Consider the following 25201-nt stretch of genomic DNA (forward strand, 5'->3'; position numbering starts at 1 on the left):
CATAATCAATCAAACACAACTGCATTAGGATGTGGAAAAAAATGCATACATTTTAAGGTAAAACAGAAAACTCTTAAAACATTTAAATAAATCAAATTTAAATTTAGAATCTTTAAATTCACCTTTAAGGTGAAAACTAGGGGAAAAAGAGTTGAAAGTAAAATAACACAGGATGAAATAAAACTTGAAGCTGAAGAAAATAAGAAACTAACAAAGGATAAAAGAATACAGAAAAATATATTAAAAGCAAGCAAATGGCATTAGTCCCTGACAGAACTTAAGTTTTGCTATCATTTGATTTTTCTTAGTTTCACTAGTAATATATTTATTTGGTTAAAGAAAGTTTTTTATCTTTATTTTTTTCTATGTATGCTCTTTTGTTTTCATGTTACACATTACCAAATTTTCTCAATATCTAATTATACAATTTCCTCTTTTTTATCTTCTTTGTCCTTTATCAATTAATGTTGTATGTTCAAAGTATCTTGTTTATTTAATTTCCTTTTCTAAATGTTGCTGGTATGTAGAGATAGAAATGATTTTGTATCTAGCCATGTTGCTGAATTCTCTTGCAAATTATAATAGTTTGTAGATTCTTTTGAATTTCCTACATATATAAAATGTCTAGGAATAATGAAAATTTTCAAAAATTTTGGAGTTAAAAATTTTTTTCCTAATCTATTGCATTGACTAGAACCTTAAGTATAATAGTGGAGGGAAAATGGCAAGATCAGGAGTACTCTGCATGATGTCAGTTCTTTGACATTTTTGAGAAATTCATTCTATGGGTCAATCATACATTCAATTTTGGAGTCAGTATACTATGCATGTTTGAGAAAATGCCAGTACTAAGGGCAGTGTTCTAAATATTTCAATTAAAAACAAATTTCCTTATTTCGTTGTTCAAGTTTTCTGTATCTTTTGTATTTGCCTGTTTTATCATTATTAAGAGTGATGTGTTAAATCCTCCAACTATTTTAAGCAAAAGCAGCATCTCTATTTTTTCCAAGATGACTTACTCATTTTTTTCTTTCTACTATATGAGAAATACAAACTCATGCAAAAAATTCAAATGATGCTTACAGAAAACTAAAATTTGCATTTATTACTAACTCTCAGGGTATCTCCAGAGGAGGGCACGATTAGGTCACTGTTTATAATTTCCCCAAATAAAAGCTTTATATTTCTCAGATAATATTTTGATATACCTAAAATGTATTTTTAATTCATGGTAATTCTTTTACTGCCCATTGACAATCCCCCATCAGACGATGTCATCCCACGTCTTAAGAGGGTAAAGGAAAGAAGAGAATTAAAAAGTTATTCCCCAGTTTTCCAAGTTTGGAAATGGACAATTGAAATTCATGTTAGAGAAATCATGTTGAGAAAATACATTTTTGAATTTTGAGTTATGCGTTTTCAGTTATGCATGTTCAGTGTCATACCACTGCAATAAAGTGAAAATTGCAATTAAGTGAGTCACAAGAATTTTTTGGTTTCCCAGTGCATATAAAGATTATGTTCACACTATGCTGTAGTCCATTGTGTCTAGAAAACAATGCATATACCTCAATATGTACCACAAAAAATACGTTACTGCTGTGCCATGACAGAGTTCCCGTCACAGCACAGCCGTAAAGAACACAACTAGCATCCATGAAGATGTGAGTTCAATCCCTGGCCTCTCTGAGTGGGTTAAGGATCCAGCATTCCTATAAGCTGTGGTGTAAGTTGCAGGTGCGGCTTGAATCCTATGTTGCTCTAGCTGTGGGGTAGGCTGGCAGCTGCAGCCCCAATTCAACCCCTAGCTTGGGAATTTCCATATGCCGCAAGTGCAACCTTAAAAAGCAAAAAACCAGAAAAGGCTTTATTGCTAAAAAGTGCTAACTATTATCAGTCAATGCAGGGTTGCCACAAATGTTCAATTTGTTAAAAAAAAAAAAAGCAATGTCTATTAAGTGTCATAAAGTGACGTGCGATAAAACAAGGTATGTCTGTCTACCCTCTTCCAGTGTTTTCTATTTCACATAAATGGTGTTCCTATCTACACATTTGTGTGACTCAAAAACCCGGAAGTGATCTGAACAACTTATGCACACTCATCCCTCCCAGTCATTATGGAGTCCTATCAGTTGCATTTCCTAGTCATAACTAGCTTATTATAATTTATCCTGTCTCTACTATCATCACCCTAGTCTAAACTACTAGTACCTTTTGTCTGATTTCTTACTATTGTAGGTATGGTTCTAATAAATCTCCCCCCAAATCATGGTTTACAGAGCCCTCATTCCTTCTTCTGTGGTCAGGACCCAAGCACACGTGCTGACTCAACTTCCTGAACTTTCCTCAAATGTTTATCTTTTATGATTTTTTATTAAACATTCTGAAAATTATTTTATTTTGTAAATTTCCCAAATCCTCTTATCTTGTTATTTTCTAGAACCAATTTCCTGTAGTTTTCAAGTATAAAAGTATGTCATTCTTAAACAATAATAATTGTGTTACCTACTTTACAATATTTATTCTGCCTGCCTTTTCCCTCTTGTTTAACTGCAGCAGGTAATACTCCTAGGACAATATTTTGAAATAGTAAAGACACCAGGCATCTCTCCCAATTTTCTAGTATTGTGTCATTAACCAGCTTCCTGATTTTACTTTTTTTATTTTATCTGTCTCTTTTCCAAAACTCATCTTGGTTCCTAATGGCTTTTTTTATTCCATGGTAATTTCACTTTATATGTATCATGTGTAAACGGTAAAAATTCCCCCTTTCTGGAGAATTTGAGTGGATCTCTTTTCTTTGAAGTGAGAAAATGAGAAAATTTAAACAATAAGTATTTTCATTTAAAGTCCTATAAAGCTCCTTAAATAATTGAATATATTCAAAATGGGTAATGACTGTTTATTTAATGAATGGTTTATACCTACTTACTCATTCTCTTATTTTTAAATTATTTTTAAATTTTTTGTGAGATTTTTATTTTTTCTATTACAGTTGATTTACAGTTTTTAAAACCTCTCTAAAAGATGCATTTTGGGGAGTTCCCTTCGTGGCTCATCAGAAACAAACCCAACTAGTATCCATGAAGATGCAAGTTTGATCCCTGGCCTTGTTCAGTGAGTTAAGGATCCAGCATTGCTGTGAACTGTGGTGGAGGTTGCAGATGCTGCTCAGAGTTGCTTTGGCTGTGTCTGTGGCTGGCAGCTGCAGCTTTGATTCAACCCCTAGCAAGGGGACGTCCATATGCCGTAGGTGCAGCCCTAAAAAGCGAAAAAAGATGCATTTTTGTTTTCAGACATCGTTGTGCGCATTTTAAATGATTATGTAAGGGTATAGTCTTAGAAATGATGTAATGGGTCAAACATGACACTTTTTCAGAATCCCGATTTACTGCTTTGCTTTCTGGAAATTTTCTACTAATTAATATTTCTATTAAAGTGAGCTTAATTTTCAAGTGTTTGCTGCACATAGAAAAGGTAAAGCCCCTGGGAATAGGCAGTCCTGGTTGCTGAGTCTAGCCGGCGACTCACATTTGGTGACAGTTTGTACCTCCTGACAGGCCCCTTCTGCTGTCACATCTCACATGCACAAGGGTGCTGAGAGGGTGCTGGGCTTTACTTATGGAAGCTGTGGGCCCAGGAGAGCTAGCTGACTTCTGGTGTGGTCATAACAATATTGGGGCTCTTCTTTCTATTCCCGTTTGCTTTTGGTACAAATGACAGCCAGTTCTGGCAAAGCTGAACCTGTTTTTCCACTGCCAACATGTTCTTCTAATAATTGCTGCAAAAATGCCAGCTGTAGAGACAGAGGGAAAGATTTTTCTGATTTCCTTGCCTTTTGGGGACAGAAAGAAGAAAAAGTCCTCAGTGAATGTTCATTGGGAGCCAGTTACATAGAAGTTCCTCCCTCTCTTCTTCCATACCTTCTGCCCACTGCTTGCAGTAGAAGCACCTGCCCCAACACCCATTTCTTCTGTGACTTAGTTTTTCTGCTCAAACTATGGATCTGGTCCTCATTACACTCAGAAGCAGCGTGGGCTGCATCATTATGAATATAGGAGAGAAGGGCCAGCTTCCTTTCTCCTAAGGCACTCTGCTGCCATGCATTATTTGGCACATCTGAAAGGTCTAGTGGGAGAGTTAGGGCCTCAGACAGGCTGCATTTCATGGTCTCAGTTCCCTGGAAGAAGGTCTGGTCAGGACCACACTCAGGGAGCCAGAACCACACTCATTCTGGGACAAGGCAGCTGTCTCTCTGAAATGTCCTGCCAGTGGGAGTGAGGGGGTTAATTGCATTCCACTCTTCCCAGGGCCACCTGGCCACTGTTCACTTTTACTCCAGCCATGGCCTCGTCAGGTTGATTACACAGTTAAAACCAAGACTGATTTGCATACGTTTCCAGAGCTGCTCAGCTGCTTGTCTCCCTGGAAGCGTGAATAACCTGGAATCAGAGTGACAGCAGAGTTCCAGGTCCCCATGGTCTACTGGGAACTCCCACAATTGTGTTCGTCTTCAAAAGAGCAAAATTTGTTTATGCTATTTCTTCTTTAGTAATAAATGGATGTACTTGCCAGCTAAGGGCTTCCTCTATGCTAGAGGCCTTAGATAAATTGTCTTCAATTTTTTTTTTTTTTTTTGTCTTTTTAGGGCCACATCTGTGGCGTATGGAGGTTCGCAGGCTAGGGGTCAAATTGGAGCTGTAGCCGCTGGCCTACACCACAGCCAGAGCAATGCAGGATCCGAGCTACATCTGTGACTTACACCACAGCTCACGGCAATGTCAGATCCTTAGACCACTGAGCAAGGCCAGGGATCGAACCTTCGTCCTTGTGGATACTAGTCATATTTGTTTCCACTGAGCCACAATGAGAACTGGGTCTTCAATTCTTAAAACTGTCCTAGATGGCTATTTGAGTTTCTGTCTTTAAGGTGAGAAAACCAAGGCTCAGAGAGTTCAAGGAGTTTCCTAAGACCACACAGCTAAAGCTGACAAAGTTAAGATTGAAGGCCAGGCTACCTGGTGCCTTTATTTGGGCTCTTCCTCCAGGAAACACTTTGCCATGGTCTTCACAGCAGCTTCAGTGGAGCAATGGGTGTATCCGATCCATTATTAGTGGCCACACAACAGGGGATGCATGAGGAGCAATGGTTGGGCCATGGAGGGGGCCAACTAAATATGTCAAGGCTGGGAAAGAGGTATGCTATTTAAACTTAACTGGAGATCCAAATATGGGCCAAGTCCATTAGGCTTAAAGCTGACTTTGAATACTCCACAGTAAAGCTCTAAACTGCTCTGCTTTCCCAGGGGACCAGCGGCTTTCAGTATTTTTTGTTTGCCCACTCCACATGTGGAAGGATTTTGGACACCCCTCAGGCTAAAAATCAGATCATGTCTGCTTACAAGCTTTTAGCAATCTTCCATTACCTCAAGGATTAAGTCTGAATTCCCTAATAATAAGCCTGCAAATAACAAATGCTAGAGAGGGTGTGGAGAAAAAGGAACCCTCCTACACTGTTGATAGGAATGTAAATTGGTACAACCACTATGGAAAACAGTATGGAGGTTCTTTAGAAAAGTAAATATAGAACCACCACATGATCCAGCAATGCACTCCTGGGCATATATCCAGACAAAATTTTCATTCAAAAAGATATATGCACTATTCACAATAGCCAAGACATGGAAACAACCTAAATGTCCATCAACAGATGAATGGATTAAGATGATGTGGTACATATACACCATGTAATACTACTCAGCCATAAAGAAGAACAAAATAATACCATTTGTAGCAACATTGATGGAACTAGAAATTCTCATACTAAGTGAAGTAAATCAGAAAGACAAATACCATATGATGTCACTTATATGTGGAATATAAAATATGGAATGGATGATCCTACCTACAGAACAGAAACAAACTCATGGACATGGAGAACAGAGTTATGGTTGCTAAGGGGGAGAGGAAGGGAGTGGGATGGACTGGGAGTTTGGGGTTAGTAGATGCAAACTATTACATTTGGAATGGATAAACAATGAGGTCTGCTATATAGCACAGGGAACTGTATCCAATCATTTGTGATGGAACATGATGGAAACTATTATGAGAAAAAGAACATATGTATATGTACAACTGAGTCACTTTTCTGTACAGCAGAAATTGATAGAACATTGTAAATCAACTACAATATTTATTTTTTTAAGTAGAAACTTAAGTTCTTATCTTTCCCTTCTCTTCATCCCATGCCTTATTCTACCTAAACTGAATTATCTAGAGTCACTTGACAATCTTTCTTTGTCCAGGTCTCCAAGGCAGTGCATATGCTCCAGCTTCTGGAGGTACTTCCTCCACACTTGATTTACCCTTCGCTGTACATCTACCTTCCAAAACTTGGCAACTTCAGGATCACCTCCTCTCAGAAGCTCCCCATGACTGATCACCTTTGTCTCCTCCCTTAAGGCTAAATTTTTAGTTCTTTCTCAGTTGCTCTAGCCCTCCATCCTGACCACTCTCACACATCCTGAGGAGAAATGATTCAATTGACTTGAATTCTCTCTGATTGGACCGTGGCCTCCTTAGGAACCTGTCTTTCCCAATAGCACTTACATGGCACTAATAAATACCAAATACAAAGAACCAGGCAAAGGCCAAGTTAGATTATCTCTGGAAATACCTAGATTCTTACTTTTCTTGGTTAAGAGAGGTGAAGGCTTCTAGATGACCACTCTTCCTGCAAAGGAATACTTAATTTGGAATCATTGCAATTTCAAGTATTTATTGAACTTCTGCTGCAAAGTCCTCTTGGAGTCCTTTTTCCCCAAGGTGAGAAGAAATACTGATGATTGAAAAATAGGCCTAAATAGAAAATGTTACAAATTAAAGTTTTTGAAATAAAAATTTGCTTCATGTACACACAGTGGAATATTACCCATAAAAAAGAATGAAATAATGCCATTGGAAGCAACATGGACAGACCTAGAGAATATCATACTAAGTTAAGTAATCCAGAGAGAGAAGGACAAATATCATATGAGTTCACTTATATGTGGAATCAAAAAAAGATACAAATGAACTTATTTAGAAAATAGAAATTAATTCACAGATGTAGAAAACAAACTTACAGTTACCAAAGGAGACATGTGGGAGGGATAAATTAAGAGTTTGGAATTAAAATATACACATTACTATATATAAAACAGATAACCAATAAAGACATGTTGTACAGCACAGGGAAATCTACTTAATATCTTGTAATAACCCCTAATGGAAAAGACTCTGAGAAAGAATGTATATGTAAGTATTTCTAACTGAATAACTGTGCTGTATATTTCAAACTAAAATAACATTTAAATTAACTGTATTTCAATATAAATTTTTAAAAAATATTTTGCTTCAAATAAAGTGAAACATAGCCAAATAGATCATATGCAGTGGTTTATAACATGAACTGAAACCCTGAGCCCCTCTGTGCACTGACATCTGTGATTCTAGGCACAAAAGAGGAAGCTGGTGTCCTCTGCAGGAGTTAGGTAACTCGAGTCAAATATCTACTTAGAATGAGACAAACATTGGAAAGCAATTTGCTTTAGTTTGCCTTCAGATATGTTCTCTTTAATATTTTTGTTTCTTGTGGAGTTATAGAAAGAGTGAAGAAGAGGGTTGGTTTAATGAAAAAGTTCAGGGGAGCCTGAAATCTACTTACGTGTACAGTCATTCTAGGTGCTTCATTCATTGACAATACTTCTACGTCCTGTCATGATTTTACCTAGAGTGATTTAAAAAGTAGACTACCGTATTATTTTATACATAAATATTAAAGAGAAGTAGTTGAACTACAGGATTGGACTTCAAGAAAAAGTCTGGGTTTTCAGCACATGCACTGCTGGACTCTATGGTACATCAGTGGCTCCCAAGGTAGGCTTCTGGAGTTAAAATAAGGGCAGGACCAGAGGGAGTGTTTCTCACACATTCATGGGCAGTCCATTCTTTCACCAATTTCACAATGTCCTTTCCTTTACAAGAACACTTTAATGATCCCTCTTTTAAAATAAAGCAGCACAACTCCTTAACGCAGAAAGGAATAAAGAGCATTGTTTGTACATTTTTCATTTCCAGCACAATTTTCAAATGTTAACAGACTAAACCAAATATATATGGATTATTTCTATAAGTATTTCACATTTGAGTGTCTTTGAAAAAAAACAGAGGAGATATAGGTGATTGGTGTGGTAAAGAATAGGCAGTTCTGACTAGAGTTAAGGAACTTCTTTCTAAATGGCTTCACCTGTATCTCTCAGCCTTTTAGAAACCCTGCCTCACTGGACTGAATGGATTTTATTAAGCTTGACTTTTTGCAGTTGACCTTAGGCGCTCAAGTTCATGTTATTTTTTTCTCCACTCTAACACTTTCCTATTAGACATGCTTCTGCAAACTATAGTGTCCCCTCATCCTAGTACCTTGAAAAATCATGTCAACTTCGTATACACAGAAATTCATCTCACACTTAACCAACTACCAGACTTAAAAGATAAGCTTTGGATGAGAATGTTCTGATGGGGTCAGTTTCTATCCTGATTCATTACACAGTCCTGGTCAAAAGGCTTATTAAGGGAGGGGAACCTCTCCAGTAAAAGGGTCTCATGGAGTGATCCACACCTCCGGAAAGAACTCGCAATACATTCCTACTTGCTTAGAGAGAACCTGGCGGAATGTGGTAAAATTGGGGAAGCACATATTTACTGTACAATTACAATTTCAGCTTTTTCCTTGAACTTCAAGAACTAATGCCTTGTCTCTATAAATGCTTGTATCAATTCTTGTGTTCATATAACCCTTCACTTCTAAATATCATAAAACTGTCTTAGCTAATGCTTTATTTTATTTTATTTATTTTATTTTATTTTTGTCTTTTCGCCTTTTCTAGGGCCGCACCCATGGCATATGGAGGTTCCCAAGCCAGGGGTCTAATCGGAGCTGTAGCTGCCGGCCTATGCCAGAGCCACAGCAACTCGGGATCTGAGCCGCATCTGCAACCTACACCACAGCTCATGGCAATACTGGATCCTTAACCCACCGAGCGAGGCCAGGGATCAAACCCACAACCTCATGGTTCCTGGTTGGATTCGTTAACCACTGAGCCATGATGGGAACTCCACTTTTTTAAAATAAAATATTAAAAAATTCATGCTCTATACTTGGATTTATTTACATGACAAAACTTCATTAAGCCTACCTTAGATAGCTAATAATCCTGATTAAACATTTGGAATTTGAAAAGATGAAGATTTTAACCTCTTTTCTCCTGGGGGGCTTTTAATTTGGTAACTTGTTTGCTGTTTCATTAGGTGAGCAATGTAATAAGATACTCATTGTAGTTACAGAAATTAGTAAGTTTAATGATTTAGGCATTCCCCTAAAAAGAAAATAATAACTAAATGGAATAAACTAAATTGATTTGTTTTGTATGTATCATAAGAGCTCTTGGAACCATAATATTAAATCTATCACTTTCAGTATTACCCATTAATTCATTTCGTGTATGGCCTCAATTTCCTTCCCTTCCCTGTGCTCCACCTTTCCAGGGATCCCTTCACCCTAGATAGCTGAGTCCTTTAAGGATTCTTTGGTTGGAGATGTTGCCCACACTCTTCCCAGTGCTCCTCAGGAATTGCAAAGCATGTTTGCACAAAGCTGATGGCTATAATACCCAAGACTATTTTACTTCATGAAGAAGCAGAAGTCGGTTGGGCCTTGATGGGTTTGCTGCATTCAGATATGTGAAGAGTGTGTACCCCAGCAGCAAAAGTCAAGATGCAGGGAGGCCCATGGTAGTTTTCCATGAGAGCAAGTCACCTTTTGATAAAACAGGAGGTAGAGGAATCGGGCACTAGAAAAGAGACAGTGACAGAGTGTTGGAGGAGGGGGCTTGTATCTCATGCTGAGAAATGTGGGGAGGGGTCACTCTTAGACAGTGAGAACTCCAAGTGTTGGCTATAGGAGTCAAACCCAAGAAGAATTTTTGTCTCTATGATCATGGTTCTTCTTGACAGTTTCTAACTCTATTGAGAATTTGTAGCATATGGTCACACAAAACTCATTTTCTCCCCTTGAAATGATCATTTCATGTTTTAAAACCGTCAATAATTTGATTTTTACACAAGTCTAAGGGTCATCATGAGTCACATTCATTATCATCATAATTGTTATATTAAGTTTTTTGGTTAAGTATTAACTAGGCTTTTAAATGTCTAGCTAAATATTTTATTGCAGACCCTTAGATTTCATGCTAGTTATTTTGTAGCCATGAGTGAGCAACCTAAATGTTTCAAAATTTTTGGCACAGAGGTTGCATAATTTCAAAGTAAACAGCTTCTTTAAACATAAAAAAGATTGACAATTTATCACACAAATTTTCTAAGTAAAAGTGATATAAAACTCTTAGGAATCACATTGATCAGATTGTCAGATTGATTAATTTGCAAATCATAGCCACATAAGCAAGGTGTCTTTAGTCATGGGCTCCCCATTACATTTCTCCTGACACTATTTTAATAAGATTCTGACAGGATCCAGAGAATCCGTTTTGATCACTGCCACTTAATTTTCCCTTCAATCTGTTGAGGTAATTATTAACTTGGCTGTGCTAATTATCATCACTCTATTTACAAGCAGCCTCTAGAACATTCTCAAATGAAAATGATCTCTACTTCCCCCTAAGTCCCAGATGCTTCCGTTGACACTCATTATACTTTTAACTTCCTGTGCTGTGTCTAGTATGCCTCACATCTTTAATTGCTGATAATTCACTGAAGTCCAGAACTCTGCTGTTTACTCCTAGCAGTGAGCCAGCAAACAGCGGCCTCTGAGTGTCTGCGAATGAATGAATGAATAGATGAGCAACTTGGCCACATTTTCCTCATCATTCTCTCAAAGCTCCTCTCTTTTATTGCAACCCTGGCTGAAATTCCTACTTTAAGCCATGCACTAGTTTCCTTTAGAAATTATCAGCATCTATCATATTTCCATGTAAATTATTAATTATCTACTTGGGGAAAAAGCCTATATTAAGAGGCTAAAATAGAGAGTATAAAGACCCTCCAGGAGTACCTCTTTCTCTCTCACATTCAGGAAACAAAAGATCAAGAGATTGGAAATTGTCACGGATTTATTTTTTACATCTTTGTTACTAATTAAAAATTTAATTAATGTTTTAAGGAAGACTACAGATCTATCTATTTCAAATAAGCAATCTGAGCTTTGTTCACAAAAAGAGCATATCTTTTTATGCTACTTTATATTGTCAACAGATGGATTCTTTTAAGCTAAGTTCACAGATAACACTTGCGTGGTCTTTCTCTAACCAAAATTTCATTTTGGTTGATAATTTAAGTAACTATTTATTTTTAACTTATTTAAAGATTGGTTAATGTAACCCCTTTATTAAGCTTTTGAGACCATCAGTTTCTATATAAAATATATGCTCATAATCTCAGGGTATATACAGGTGGTATAATTATTTTTGTGCCTCATTTTTAAGTGGCACAACGCAGGAGATTGGTGGTAGGCTTTGGATTTCTTTTTCTGTAAATTGACACACAGCACGTTCTAAAATAAAGTATCTGACTTGTTCATAATTGGTAATGAATTTGGGATATGCAATATAATTGTTACATTTATATGTCACCCAACAGAAGGAAGTAACTCCTAGACCTCTCCAAACTCTTCATCAAGACTAGTAGGTAACTTGGTTGCCCCAAAGGCTTCTTGGCTGGTGACCAACCTTGGCTAATGGGAAAATATTACTTTGAAATGATGCAGATTGGTTTCGTAATTTACATTAGTTCGGGACAAGTAAGTATTGAAGACAGAAGATAACTCAGTGAAAAGACAGACTATTATAAGGAAGAAAGACTCTTGCACCACAGCCATTCTGGGAAATACAAAACTTGAGCAAGCCAGGCAGTAATAACCCAAGTATTTGAGGATTTGAGATCTGAAAATAAAATACAGGCAGAAGGATACACACTTTCTGAATGGTTAATAAAAAAATAAAAAGATTAGCCAGAAGTGGCTAAGTCTAACATCATTGCTGAAAGTAGGAAAATGCAATCTTTTTTTTTTTTTTTTTTTTGAGTTACGGTCTATGGCAAGACATCATAACATTTGGAAAAAATAGTAAACAGTAAAATAGTAAAAATAAAAAGAGACTACTGAACATGAGGGGAAATTTTTCAGAATTTAACTTTGGTGAGTATGTTGTGCCGTGGTAAACTTGCAGATGATTGTATTGTATTGTATTTTTATGCAAATGAAAAATGGTTATATCAGAGAAACTGAACATCAATACCTCCAATGTAAGGTTTTCACAATACTTTCTAAAATGGCTTCCTACTTTGCATCAAAGTAAAATTCAGTTACTGTAGGTGAAAAACTCAACATGATTTACCCCTGCTCAGCTACCAAGCTTCCTGCCCTTATGTCCTGCACACCCCCCTTACTTCTCCTATCACCACTACTGTCCTGGCTTCCTCTGCTATTCCCAGGACATGCCAAGAATTCTCCCACCTCAGGGATTTTGCCTTTATGTATCTGTTCCTTTATTGTCTTTATGTCTCTGTTCAAAAGTCATTCTATCTACGTGTCTTCCCTAATATCACTATATAAAATAGCACCTTTTTAATCAATTTTTATCCCCTCTAACTTGCTTCATTTTTATGGCATTTAACTTACCAAACACATTATTTGCTTCCTTCTGTCTCCATCACTAGGATGAGGGCATAGACTTGGATTCATCACTCTGTCTCTGGTACCTGGAACATTGCTTGGCATATGGTAGGTCCACAGAAAAAGACTTGTTAAATAAATGGGTGATAAGTGAAAACATATAGTGATCCTTTACAACTTAAAATTTTAGAACTTCCTTAAAGTAACTTTCGTAAATGAGGAGACTCACCTGGTTAACTATGAAAACTTACAGAGGGCAGGAATGGAACCATATTTGTTCCCTTATCCCTGTATCTGATGTTTTGGGAAAAGAAGCAGAATGGACTAGCAGAGGCAAACAGTTAAAAACAAAGAATCAGTGAATAGTTGGAAGCAGCAATGATACAGTTAACCCAAAAGAGTAGATGGATAATCACACACACACACACACACACACACACACACACACACACACACATTACAAAATGGTCTCGTCTTAGGGTAGAGGGCTTCTCCTAGAGACAAAGAGCTTGCTTCTCTTTGAGTTGTTGCAAATCCAGTATAGGCATTTTAAATAAGAATATATAAAGCTGTCAGTGAGACAAAATACCTCTTAATTTATTGGAAATTCTCTGTAGAGTAAAATATATATGCTTATAAATTTATAGCCATGACTCAACTCTAGTTTTCTTACAACTGTTGTATTAGGATGATTTCCATAGAATATGCACTGCAGACACTAATCATTGTGAGATACTCTATTGTGTGAAATTGATTCTCTGTTCAACTAATGTTGAAAAAGCCTGGGTCAAGAAAAGCTGAACAGGTTTCTGTATGAGAGGACTTCTCAGAGATAAGCAAACACTAGATTAGGATCATGAAACTCAAAGAACAAAGCACTGCCCACCACTCATCCCCATGAGGATTAAGCTGTAACCCAGAGTCATGACTCTGAGAGGAAATGAAGAGTATAACAAGATGAAGCACTTGGGTGGACAAGGGACTTCTTAGATAGTTAGATGTCTATCTCAGGATAAATTTTAATGAACCTGATCCTTGCATCATTCTATACACAGAAGAGCACTAAAATCATTAACTTGAGATAGCTGTTCCTTGTAACTAGCAGTAATCCTTTACTGAGATGTGTGTTTGATTGTATGTATTCCCTGGCCAAAATCATATATAAACTGGTGTCTTCCCCCCCTCTTCAGAGCAGTCCCTCAGAGCTACTGAGAGGCTGTTTCCCAGAGGATAGAACTCAGTAAGGTCCATGAATGAAACCTACATTCACAATTCTTAAACACTGTGCACTTTCCTTTCAGCTGACACAGCAATTTTTGACTCAGTCTTTCAATGTTTGCAAAGTTTGCAAGTAAAAATTAGAATATTCTCTTTCTAGACCAGCACACATGATAGTTGAGCCAGCTCTGAACAACTTTATCATTTATCTCTCTTGTTTTTGTTCACTTGTTTGTTTGGGGCAGAAGAGGCTTAATTTTTTAAAAATTTATTTGGGAGGATCTGTTCTATGATACTGAGGTTTTTTTTTTTCATTCAAAAAAGTGTTTTCTTTATTGGTTCTGGGAGAAGGTAAGAGTTCTGGGGTCTTTTGGATTAATTCTGTATGTCATTAAGTGATAGTGGTCTTCTAACTAAGCCCCTCCTTTCCATGGTGTGACAAGAGGCAATGTGGGGAAGGCACCTGATTTTGAGGATGTGCCTTTGACACCATGTGCCTGCCCCCCACCTGCACCCTTCATCCACTCCTCCCCGTGAAGAAGGCATGAGTTCTCTCTTTGGTGGATCACAGATGTTGATCTATTACTCCTTTGGTGGGAGGTGTGGGGTTATAATTTATTGAAAGGCCACCATTTGACAATAGACTTTCTCTTCTCTCTCCACTCCAGGTGAATGTTAAATAAAGATCTGGAGTATGTTTGTCTACTCTGCAGATCCACAAATATCCTCAAATGAGCCATCTCAATAGCTTTACAAAGATCACAAATTCCTACTGAGAGAGGGGAAAGATGTGACCCTTCAATTTTTAAAAATAAATTTTATTTTTAAACACTTTCAGGTTTTCAGACAAATCACAATAGTACAGAGTTCCTACATACTCAACATCCAGTTTCTCATTATTAAATTCTTACTTTTGTATATTTGTACATATGTACATTTGTTACAATTAATGAACTAATATGATTTATTATTATTATTATTATTATTATTATTATTATTATTATTTGGCAGTACCTGCAGCATGTGGAAGTTCCGGGGCCAGGGAACAACCTATACCACAGCTGCAACCCGAGCCACAGCAGTGACATTGCCAGATCCTTAACCCACTTAGCCACCAGGGAATTCTACTGATACAATTTTTATTAAATAATGTCCCTTGATTTATAGTTGGCTTATAGTTCTACATTTTTTACCCAGTGTCCTTTTTTCTGTTCCAGGATCCCATCCAGGACATTCATGTGCCTCCTTAGGCTCCTCTTGGCTCTGACATTTTCTCAGACTTTGCTTGCTTTTGATGACCTTGACAGTTTCAAGGAGTCCTGGCAGGTATTGTGTAGAATGTCTCTTGGTTGGGATTTGTTGGTATTTCTCTCATGCTTAGATTGGGGTTATGTTTGGGAGGATGGTCACAGAGGGAAGGTGCCCTGCCATTATTCTCAAATCATTTAAAAGGACACACTATCAATATGACTTCTCACTGTTGCTATTGATCATGTGGCTGAAATGGTGCTTGTCAAGTTTCACCACTGAAAAGTCACTCTTTTGTCTCCTTTCCATGATGCATTATTTCAAAAGAGGGCCTTGTGCACAGCCCCACATATTAAGGACTGGGTCATCATGCTCTCTTTGAGGACCAACTCTATGCTCTGTTCCATTTTAACAGTCAGTCTTTGAGCCACATATCAGTTATTATGCATCACTTTACAAGAAAGTTGCCTGTCCAGTCACTGGGGACATTAACTAATTCATAAAGCAAGTGACAGAATATTGGGGCTTGGGTCAAGATGCACATTTCAAAGAAAATATGTTCTTTCATTCATTGGACACTTTCTGATCAGTGTGACCCTGTCCTGAAACTTGATGCTGTGAGTATTAAAGATCTGTTCTCAGGAAAGTTATAATTAAACACAACAAACAATTACTTTTTTAAGAAAAAGAAAATCTGCAGTAAGGCAACTAGGCAAGAATTTAAGGTAAATTTTTTTTTACTCCCTGAAGGCAAATTTCTATGAATAATGCAATATTTCTGCAAACTTAGTAAAATTTAGTGTAATAGGCAAAAAAAAAGTGTGGTTACTTTCAAGCAGCCAGAATGTGTCCCTGTTGATGTCCTAGAGAAAAAGATGCCATGTAACCCTCAGCCTTCTCTGGTGGGTCCCCTATAGGTCCTCTGTGAGAGCAACGACTAAACAACTGGGCCAGTGAACATAGTTCTCCCATCTTATCCACATGGATTCTTCACAAGCTGCCTAAGTTTACCCAGGTCTCTTCCATTTGGAATACAATAGAAATGTTATTTCACTTCTTTAATCATCATTTGGGCCAAAGAATATTCCAGACTGTCAGGTCATAGGATGTCAACGGACATACACATACAAACACTTGTCTTGGAATTCACTGGACTTTGTGAAGTCTACAGTTTCTTTTCACTCTCTTCTTCTTTATTAATTAGACCTAAAATAAGCATGCCTGGAATCAAGAGTCTTCTAAGTTCCAAATAATTCATTTTCTTCTTCCAGGTTGAGAGAGCCCTGATACTATGTGTCCGGCTTTGCCAAAAATGGCTCCTGAGTAAATTCGATTTGTTAGAAGCCTGCTCCAGTGATCCTACTCTTCTACTAAGGGTTAGTTCAGGGTGAGTTCTGCCCCATTTTTGACTGAGGCTTGAGGAAGTCCTACTGAGAGTAGGGGACTTTGGGAAAGAGTTTACAACCCTTCTTGAACTAGAAGGACAAAGAAGAAATTTTGAGTATCTTCTTCGATGGATTGAGTCCCCGGTCTTCTTTGGCCATTCGTGACCATGAGGGGTGCTAGGTTGGGAGAGTCAGACCCACCAACGATGGTAAGGGGAAAGGCAAAAAGAACTTTGGTGCCATAACGTCACTGGACAACTGAATTTACAAACTGTTGGCCATTTGTTTGTGAGATGATAAGTTTTCATCCTTGTTTTTTAAATGAGTTGAATCAAGGGTATTTTCTATTTGAACAAAGTATTCCATATGATACTAGGGTTGTATACCAAAAGCCATATGTATGGAAGGATTTAGAACAAAGATAATTTTGTCCATAGGTGTTTTTTTCAGTGTGTACCAACTTTAAAACCTAATCCCTGCTAAGAGACAATTCCACAGCATATGTCTGTTGATGAAAGGTGGTAATTACTTCTTGGTCTAGCATGTCTCTGATTGTCTTAGATATATTTTTTGTTACTATTCTAACAGGTATTTTCCTTGTCTAGGAGTGCTTCACCCCCAGATTTGGTGAACCTCATTGTAACTCAATAGCCTTAACCTCTAGATCTCTATTGACTAGGGTAGACTCCCGGACCAAGCTGAGCCCCATTAGACACTCTCTTTAGGCTATTTTGACTTGAATCTCCAAAAGATGGGTTAGTCTTCATTAGCTCTTGAACTGAAAAGTGATGCAAACTGAGATCTGGACCAGCCATGTTTAGCCTGGTGTATGCCACAGTAGAGACAGTGATTCTGCAGAAAAAGAGAAAAATAGAGAGACATGGGAATAAGAGAGCCATGACAATCCAGAGAGACAGAGAGTGTAATTTTGGTGTTTTTATTGTCCAGTTTCTGGATTCATTTGCTCTAGAGGGTTGATCTCAGGTTCCAAGAAATAAATTTATACTTGCTGATGTTTCATCCTTTTTATTGAAATAAATTGGGGGGGGGGGGTTGTTACTTGCAGCCTTCTAATGCTTGACTATTGTACTTGGGAGCTAAAAGAGGCTTATTTAATAGGATTTTATTTTTCCTTTTTTGGTAATGCCACCACAAATCATGTTATTTTATGGCACTGATTTCAATCTGCCTTGTATTAGAGAGTCTTGGTGATTTTCATAAGCTACTTTAGTAGTGTGTGTGTTTAAGAGCCAGGATTAGCCTTATTCATTTTTTAATCTATTAAATCATGAAGTATTTTCCTTTGCCTATAATAGAAACTTAAAATATTTGTTGAGAGGGAACTATAGCGTAAAGAAGGAAAAAATAAAAATTTCCACTCATCCAAATTGAATGTTTATTTCAGATATTTTAAGAATACCCTGAACCACTGAATAAAGACATATCCAAATAAAATTCATTTAGTTTATTCCAAGTTAGTTTATTCTAAGTTATTTAATACAATTAAATCCTTTTCAGCACTTAACAGCATTGTCACCATAGGAACATTTCAAAATCATTACAAATACCATAGTAAGTTTTCTGCATATTTTTGGAAATTAAGTAGTTCTTTTAAAAACAAACACGGTCCTTTTTAATTAATTTGAAGTCAGTGAATTCCAAATGGGATTTTATTGACAATGATCTTAAAACTTTTATTAAGAGGAAGCATAGCTGAAGGTTGGCCTTGCTCTAATGACTCTTCTTTTAAATAAATAAGTGCATGAATTATCCTCTTTGAATAATGAGAGACAAAGAAACTCTGTAAATACTGTGACCAAGGTGGCATAACTCTAATCTCCTGACCTTCCTTTTCTTAGAGCATTTACTTGGGGAAAACTTGTAATTGCAAATTCTTTCTCAGCTCTTTGAAATGCGTATAAATCCTTCCCTGGCCTCTTGCTAGAATTACACCCCAGGAAAGTCTTTCTCAGGAACTTGGGAGCCATCTCTTTGAAGTGTAATCATCAAGGAATATAGAGCAGGTATTATTGGCTATCAAATATCAGCTATCCTGGGAGGGTGGGAGCCAACTTCCTTAGGTACTTTGCTCCAAGTTATAAAACTACCTCCTGATAAAGTTTGAGGAAGTAAGGCCAGTTGTCAAAACACAGGTGGCCTATAATTCCCCCACCCCAGTCAAAAACTCTCCAGCCCCTTTTTACAGCAGAGTTTAGATAGAGTTCCAATCTCTTCCTCTTGTTGCAAAAGTCTTGAAAAAAGTCTCCTTTCTTATTTAACAGAGTGGTGAAGTTTTGGCTATGATTGTTTCTATAAAAGATACAAAGTCATTTCTTTTAGTGGTATTTATAAAATGCTACTAAGAAACTATCAGTATTATGTAAATTCAATTTTAAGATATTTAGTTGCTTTACGCATTTTATTTGTGAGGTCATGATAGTTGGCCTTAAATTAGGATATGTTGGTAGGCTTTTCATCAACAACTGCCAGAGAACTGATTTTCTTCTGTTCAGTTTCATGAGGGGGATCACCCTAATTCCGTGTTAATTCTGACTCTGGAGATTCTGAGAGTCATTTGCTGCCAAGACTCATGGTTCACAGAGAGAGACTACTTTTGTAATAAGTAAGGGCTTTTCTACTGAAAGTTGCCATTCCATGCTTTCAGGTTTTGTTTGTTTGTTTGTTTGTTTGTTTTATTTTCCCACTGTACAGCAAGGGGATCAAGTTATCCTTACATGTATACATTACAATTACATCCCCCCCCCCTTTGTTCTGTTGCAACATGAGTATCTAGACAAAGTTCTCAATGCTACTCAGCAGGATCTCCTTGTAAATCTAAGTTGCTTTCTGTTTTTTTTAACTGCTTCTAATTAATACTTATCTCCTAATGCTTCTTTCTATAGTTAACTCTTCATAACAGATATTTCCATCTTGTGTCAAATATTTCCCCTGCTTTGGCAAGAGCATCTTTTTAGGCAAGCACACTCATGTTAGGGAACAAATGCCAGGTTAATAACTAAGCTGCTTTCTGCGCTCTTCTCTTCCCTTCCAGCTATGCTCACCTCCCTAGATACTTGGATGATTTAAGTGGTCCCCTTGTCCTAGGGCTTTTGAAGACTGGCCTAGAAAACATTTGCAGATGAGGGGCAGGAGAAGGAAGAAGATTGGCAAAGAAGTGTCTGGTAAGTCAAAGGAAGGAAGTTACTACATGTCACAGAAGGAAATGATAGGTTGGTAGAAGGGATCTTTGATTTACCCCAGAATCATTAAGAAAGTAAAGAATTTTGAAAAGAAAAATTTTCAATGAGGAAAAACATAAAGAAAATAAGTCAGGCACACATATTCTTATGGCTGAAGATTATCATCAGTGAATATTGAATCACATTTTTTACACCTTCCACTGCCCTCAAGAAGGGAATTGAATTGAGTAAGTTAATTAAATGATAAATATACTGTATCTTTTCCTGTGACACTAGCTATTTTACAGTCTATTAAAGAAGAGGGCTTGGGAGTTCCCGTCATAGCTCAGCAGAAATGAATCTGACTAGTATCCAGCCAGCATTGCCAAGAGCTGTGGTGTAGGTCACAGACATGGCTTGGATCCTGATTTGCTATGGCTGTGGCCGTGTCTGGCAGCTGTGACTCCAATTTGACCACTAGTCTGGGAACTTGCATATGCTGTGGGTGCAACCTTAAAAAAACAAAAACAGAAGAAGAAGAGGTCTTAGTTCTAAAAATCTGGGACAGGGATAATAAAATTATTAGAATTTTTTTAAAGCATTCTTTTTTAAAATTAACATATAGTTGATTTATAATATTTCTTTGATTTCTGTTGTACAGCAAAGTGACCCAATCACATACATTTCCCCGTGCTGTACAGTAGGAGCCCTTACCTATCCATTGCAAATGTTACAGTTTATATCTACCAACCCCAAACTCCCAGTCCATCCCCACTCCCTCCCCTCTCCCTGCTGGCATCCACAAGTCTGCTCTCTATGTCCTTGATCTGTTTCTGTTTTGTGGATACAATCATCTGTGCCATATATTAGAATATCATATGGTATTTGTCTTTCCTTTCTGACTTAGTTCACTTAGTATGAGAATCTCTAGTTCCACCCACGTTGCTGCAAATGGCATTATTTTGTCCTTTTTTATGGCCTCATAGTGGTCCCAGAAGGAAAAGAGAGAGAGAAAGGGCCATAGAAAATATTCAAGATTATTATGAGAATGTGAAGAAAGTTCTTAAATAATAGCCATTAATCCCTTTTATAATATTTGGAACTTGTTAAAGCTTTATGCTAAATTTTTAACAACTATTTTTTTTTTAATTTAGAATCTCTAAAAAACACCACAAGTATATTACTTTCTATCCGTCATCAACTTTATTTTAAATAGTTGCTACTTCAAGAGAAATTTTAGACCTAATGATATGAGGTTATTTTTACTTTTTTTGCTTTTTAGGGCCACACCTATGGCATATGGAAGTTCCCTGGCAAGGGTCAAATTGGAGCTACAGCCTCTGGCCTACACCACAGCCATAGGAATCGGAGGCAGGATCGGATCGAGTCTGTAACCTACACCACAGCTCACAGCAACCCTGGATCCTTACCCCACTGAGCAAGGCCAGGGATGGAACCCACATCCTCATGGATATTTGTTGGATTTGTTTCCACTCAGCCACAAAGGGAAATCCCTGGTATTTTTATTTACTTGAAAGATGACCTGTCTGCTTCGGTGTTGTCATACAAGAGAAAAGCTGGTTGAGCAGACTGGATGTGGAGCTGTGCATACGGCGGTGGAGATCTGTGTGCAAGGCACCTGGAAGGTGCTGGTTTGCAAAGGACAAAGCCATTGGGTGATGGAAAGTCAGAGAAAGTGGTAGGAGCCCTGAATAATGGGGGGACAGAAGAATGATTTGGGGAGGAACTGAAATGTGGAATGTCAAGTTAATTATGCTGATTGATGTGGTGTGTGCCTTTAAATCATCTCTTACTTCCTCTCAAAACCCTCAGTAAACCTGCTGAAAACAATTAAATCATTGGTTACTTGCCCTCAAAATCCTCAGTAAACCTGTTGAAGACAATCTTTGGGACTAATCTGCATTTCTTGCTGTTGCTTTTGATGAGAGAGGATTCTTTACGGTGAACAAAAACTAACACTGGCATCAAAAGAGGCTTACCTGAGCCAGCCACATCAGGATTACTGCTAATCCTTTACACAGAACTCCTTTACATACAGATGGAAAAGCAAACCAACTGCTAATGTTTCATGAATGCTCACACGGTGTCGATCTTGCACGAAAATTCTAATTGAATGTTATATTTGATAAGAATCAGCATAGGCTATTGATAATGTCCATTTTGCACACTGAGTAAGATGATTTGTTTTGCTTTTACACAGACTGGTTATGCTTAAATATGTAAGCCTAGTTTCACTATTCCTTTGTTATGGAGTTACTCATTTCCTTAATTAACATTTATTAGATGGTACAATGCTAGAGATGATGACAGCAGAGATGGCCTCATGAAACAAATCTAAATAGTTGATTGGGATACAACACAACTTTGTACGATGACAGAGGAATTTTTAAAGTGTTAATTTAAGCATAGGGAAGGGAGTGACTATTATTGGATGCAGAGCAGGTGAGGAGAGATGCTGGATAGTGTACCCAGATATTCTAGTTTCTTCCATTACAGAACTTTCCTACAGACCGTTATAAGGGCTTTCCAGTTATGGGTTAGGGATAGGGGCTGTCCTAAAAACACATGCAGTTTAGTAGAACATGATTTTTTTGTTGTTGTTGTTTTCTGGTCAGTTAACAAACATTGGCATGAATGTGCTAGCGAAAGAGCCTGGCACCCAAATTTTGAAATGGGGGAAAAAATCAAAGCAATCTGCTCCAGAATGAAGCCAACCGGATATTTCTGCCAAGAGATGATGGCAGTGTTCTAAATAGAATCATTTTGTGATGGTGGAACAGTTCTCATTTTCCTTTTCCTTATAACATATTTTATTTACATTTGGTTAATAAATGTAGTCATTACCACAGAGCAGACCACCCTAAAGAAGTGATTACAGACAATTTCCTTTAGGCTATGCTGACCTGCATTTGTCTACAGAATGCCATCATACTGTTACCCACTCTGAGTGAATCCAGGTAGCTCCGGGTAACAGGACTCACTGAGCACATATTTGAATTTTATGGGAAGCATATGTTCCTTTAGGCAGCAGCTACACTATCAGTTTCTGTGCTATCAGTGAAAATCTGTAATCAAGGCAGTGTGTACCAACCCCTGCACCTGAAAACATGTGACAACAGCCCTCCTAAGTTGAGCAGAAGAAATGTTCTTAGATAAGGAGGATGCAAAGGCATGCAAATATTTGAACTTGAATATGACTACTTCAAATTTTTATTTAGGAAAAAAATGTTTAGGAAAGAGTGTGATATACAAAGATTCAAGAACACCTACTACAGGAAAATGCCTAGAATCTTGGAAGCAAGATAAGGAGTAAAGAAGGAAATGTCCTCTCAGTAAGATTCTATCTCCAGATGTGGTTGATGTTTGTTTGGGCATGTTGTTATTGTTGGTAGGCTGGTTGTGCTTGCTTTCTGAAGGGATACCGGTTCCTACGTTAGAGAATTTAAAGTTTAGCTTCCTGTTGAGGCTTATTTGTCCTCTTAATTTAGTCAGACTCTAATATCCCTGAGCGAGTATAATTTCCTCAATACTAATGGAACCCAAACCTTAGTAGGCTCTAAAAATATTTGGGAGTGCTTATCAGAACATGCAGATTCCCAAACTTCTCCTTCAAAATGCTGTGTCAGCATACCAAGGTGGAGCCTAGGAAGTTGTCTTCCCGTTAGTAGCCCAAGGTGATTCTATTTTCATTTACTGTTAATATTTGGGGGCATACATTTATATACATTTAAACCACTTGAATCCTATCTTTTGTAGATTGCTACTTTGTGTCCTTTGCCAAAATTTCCCTTTACTATTTCTTGCTGCTTTATAACCAATCTTGATATGCCCTTGTATACATAAATTTTTGATATGTCTTAATATGTATCTATCTTGATATAGATAGAAACTTTGATCTCAGGAGCATTGCACAAATATTCTCTTGTGCTGTTGGCATCTTAACTGTGTGTTTGTTTGCATGTTTGAGGAGTATGTGTGTAAAAGGAATATGTGTCATAATACTCATTGATTCTTGGCACCATGATCTTTGGTGTACTCCACTGCTACTAGATGGATAACTTGGGTAATTGGTTTCAGTGGGATTATGTTTTTGAAATATTAACCACATTTTAAACAATATCACTTGGCACTTCCTGGTTCTCTGTTCCTCTATCCCCATTTCAAGGCAAGAGGTTATTCTGGACTCATTCCTTTAGGGAAAAGATGTTTGGGCAAGAAACAGCAGAAGAGGTGCTACTTCGGGCTTTTAAGATGCAAGAGCTCAGGTCCTGCAAGTAACAGATGAAGGGTGCAAACCACAGGCTTGTGAGAAAAATATGGTGAGTCAGTCCTTCCCATTTTGGGCCCTGATTTTAGGGAAAAACGCTGTTCCTTTGACTAATGGAAGGGGCCTTAGGGAAGGGAATCTAAAGACTCTGAGATATCAGGAGGCTGCCTGTGAGGGGTGGGCTTCCTCTCTCCCTCTCCCGGGGGAGTATGTTCAGGAACAGACCCTAAGGGTTAGTGAGCTCTGAGAAAAGAGGGGACCTGGGACCCATTCCTAGTTGCTCCCTCAACAGCTTCCTGGGATGTGGTCAGTCCCCCAAAATAGTTAATACAGTGAGTCCATGAACACAGACCCCAGACGGCCTCATAAAGTTTCTAGTTTTCCAACATGATGGGCTCAGAATGAGTCCTTTATGGCTGAAAGCTGAGGAAAACAGCAGAGGTTGACAATGGATTTGAAGGGAATTTGCAGATAGAAACAAATGATGACTCAGTGGCTATTGTAGGAACCAATTGTTGGGGACCCAGGCCCTTGGCACTCCCTTGACCACATTTCTTTTCTTTGTCTTTTTTCTTTGAAGTATAGGTGATTTACAATGTTGTGTTCCTTTCTACTATACAGCAAAGTGATTCACACACACACACACATTCTTTGTTATATTCTTTTCCATCATGGTTTATGACAGGATACTGAATGTAGTTCCCCATGCTATACAGTAGGATCTTGTTTAGCCATTCTATAAAGAATAGTTTGCCTCTGCTAATCCCAAACTCCCAATCCATTGCTTCCCCACTCTTGATCCTGTTTCTTATCCATGTGCGCTTGATTCTTCAGATGGACACAGAAGGAATGTCAAGGAAAAGTCAGAAGGAGGTGTCAAAATATGAATTAAACTGGTTTCTGAAAAACAGACCAAGGTACCCTTTGAGCACACCCATTCTGTGCACAGTGTTCAGCCTGGTGTGATGTCACCTTGAAGCCTGGGCCCTAAGCTGCTTTCCCTTGGTAGAGAGGAGAAGTCTAAGTGTCCTCTCTCCTCTGCTGCTCTGGACCAGGGCCACAGTTGGGCAGCTGCAGACAAGCATCCAGAAACACCCTGGAACCTGGGACACTTGACTTTGCTCTGGGTCACCCCAGTCTCAAGAAGGTTTGGTGC

The sequence above is a fragment of the Sus scrofa genome, chromosome 1 (genome assembly GCF_054392235.1).
Source record: "Sus scrofa isolate SSC_HxYL_T2T_F1_AM1 chromosome 1, Sscrofa_HxYL_maternal_Yorkshire_Landrace_v2.0, whole genome shotgun sequence".
NCBI lineage: Eukaryota > Metazoa > Chordata > Mammalia > Artiodactyla > Suidae > Sus > Sus scrofa.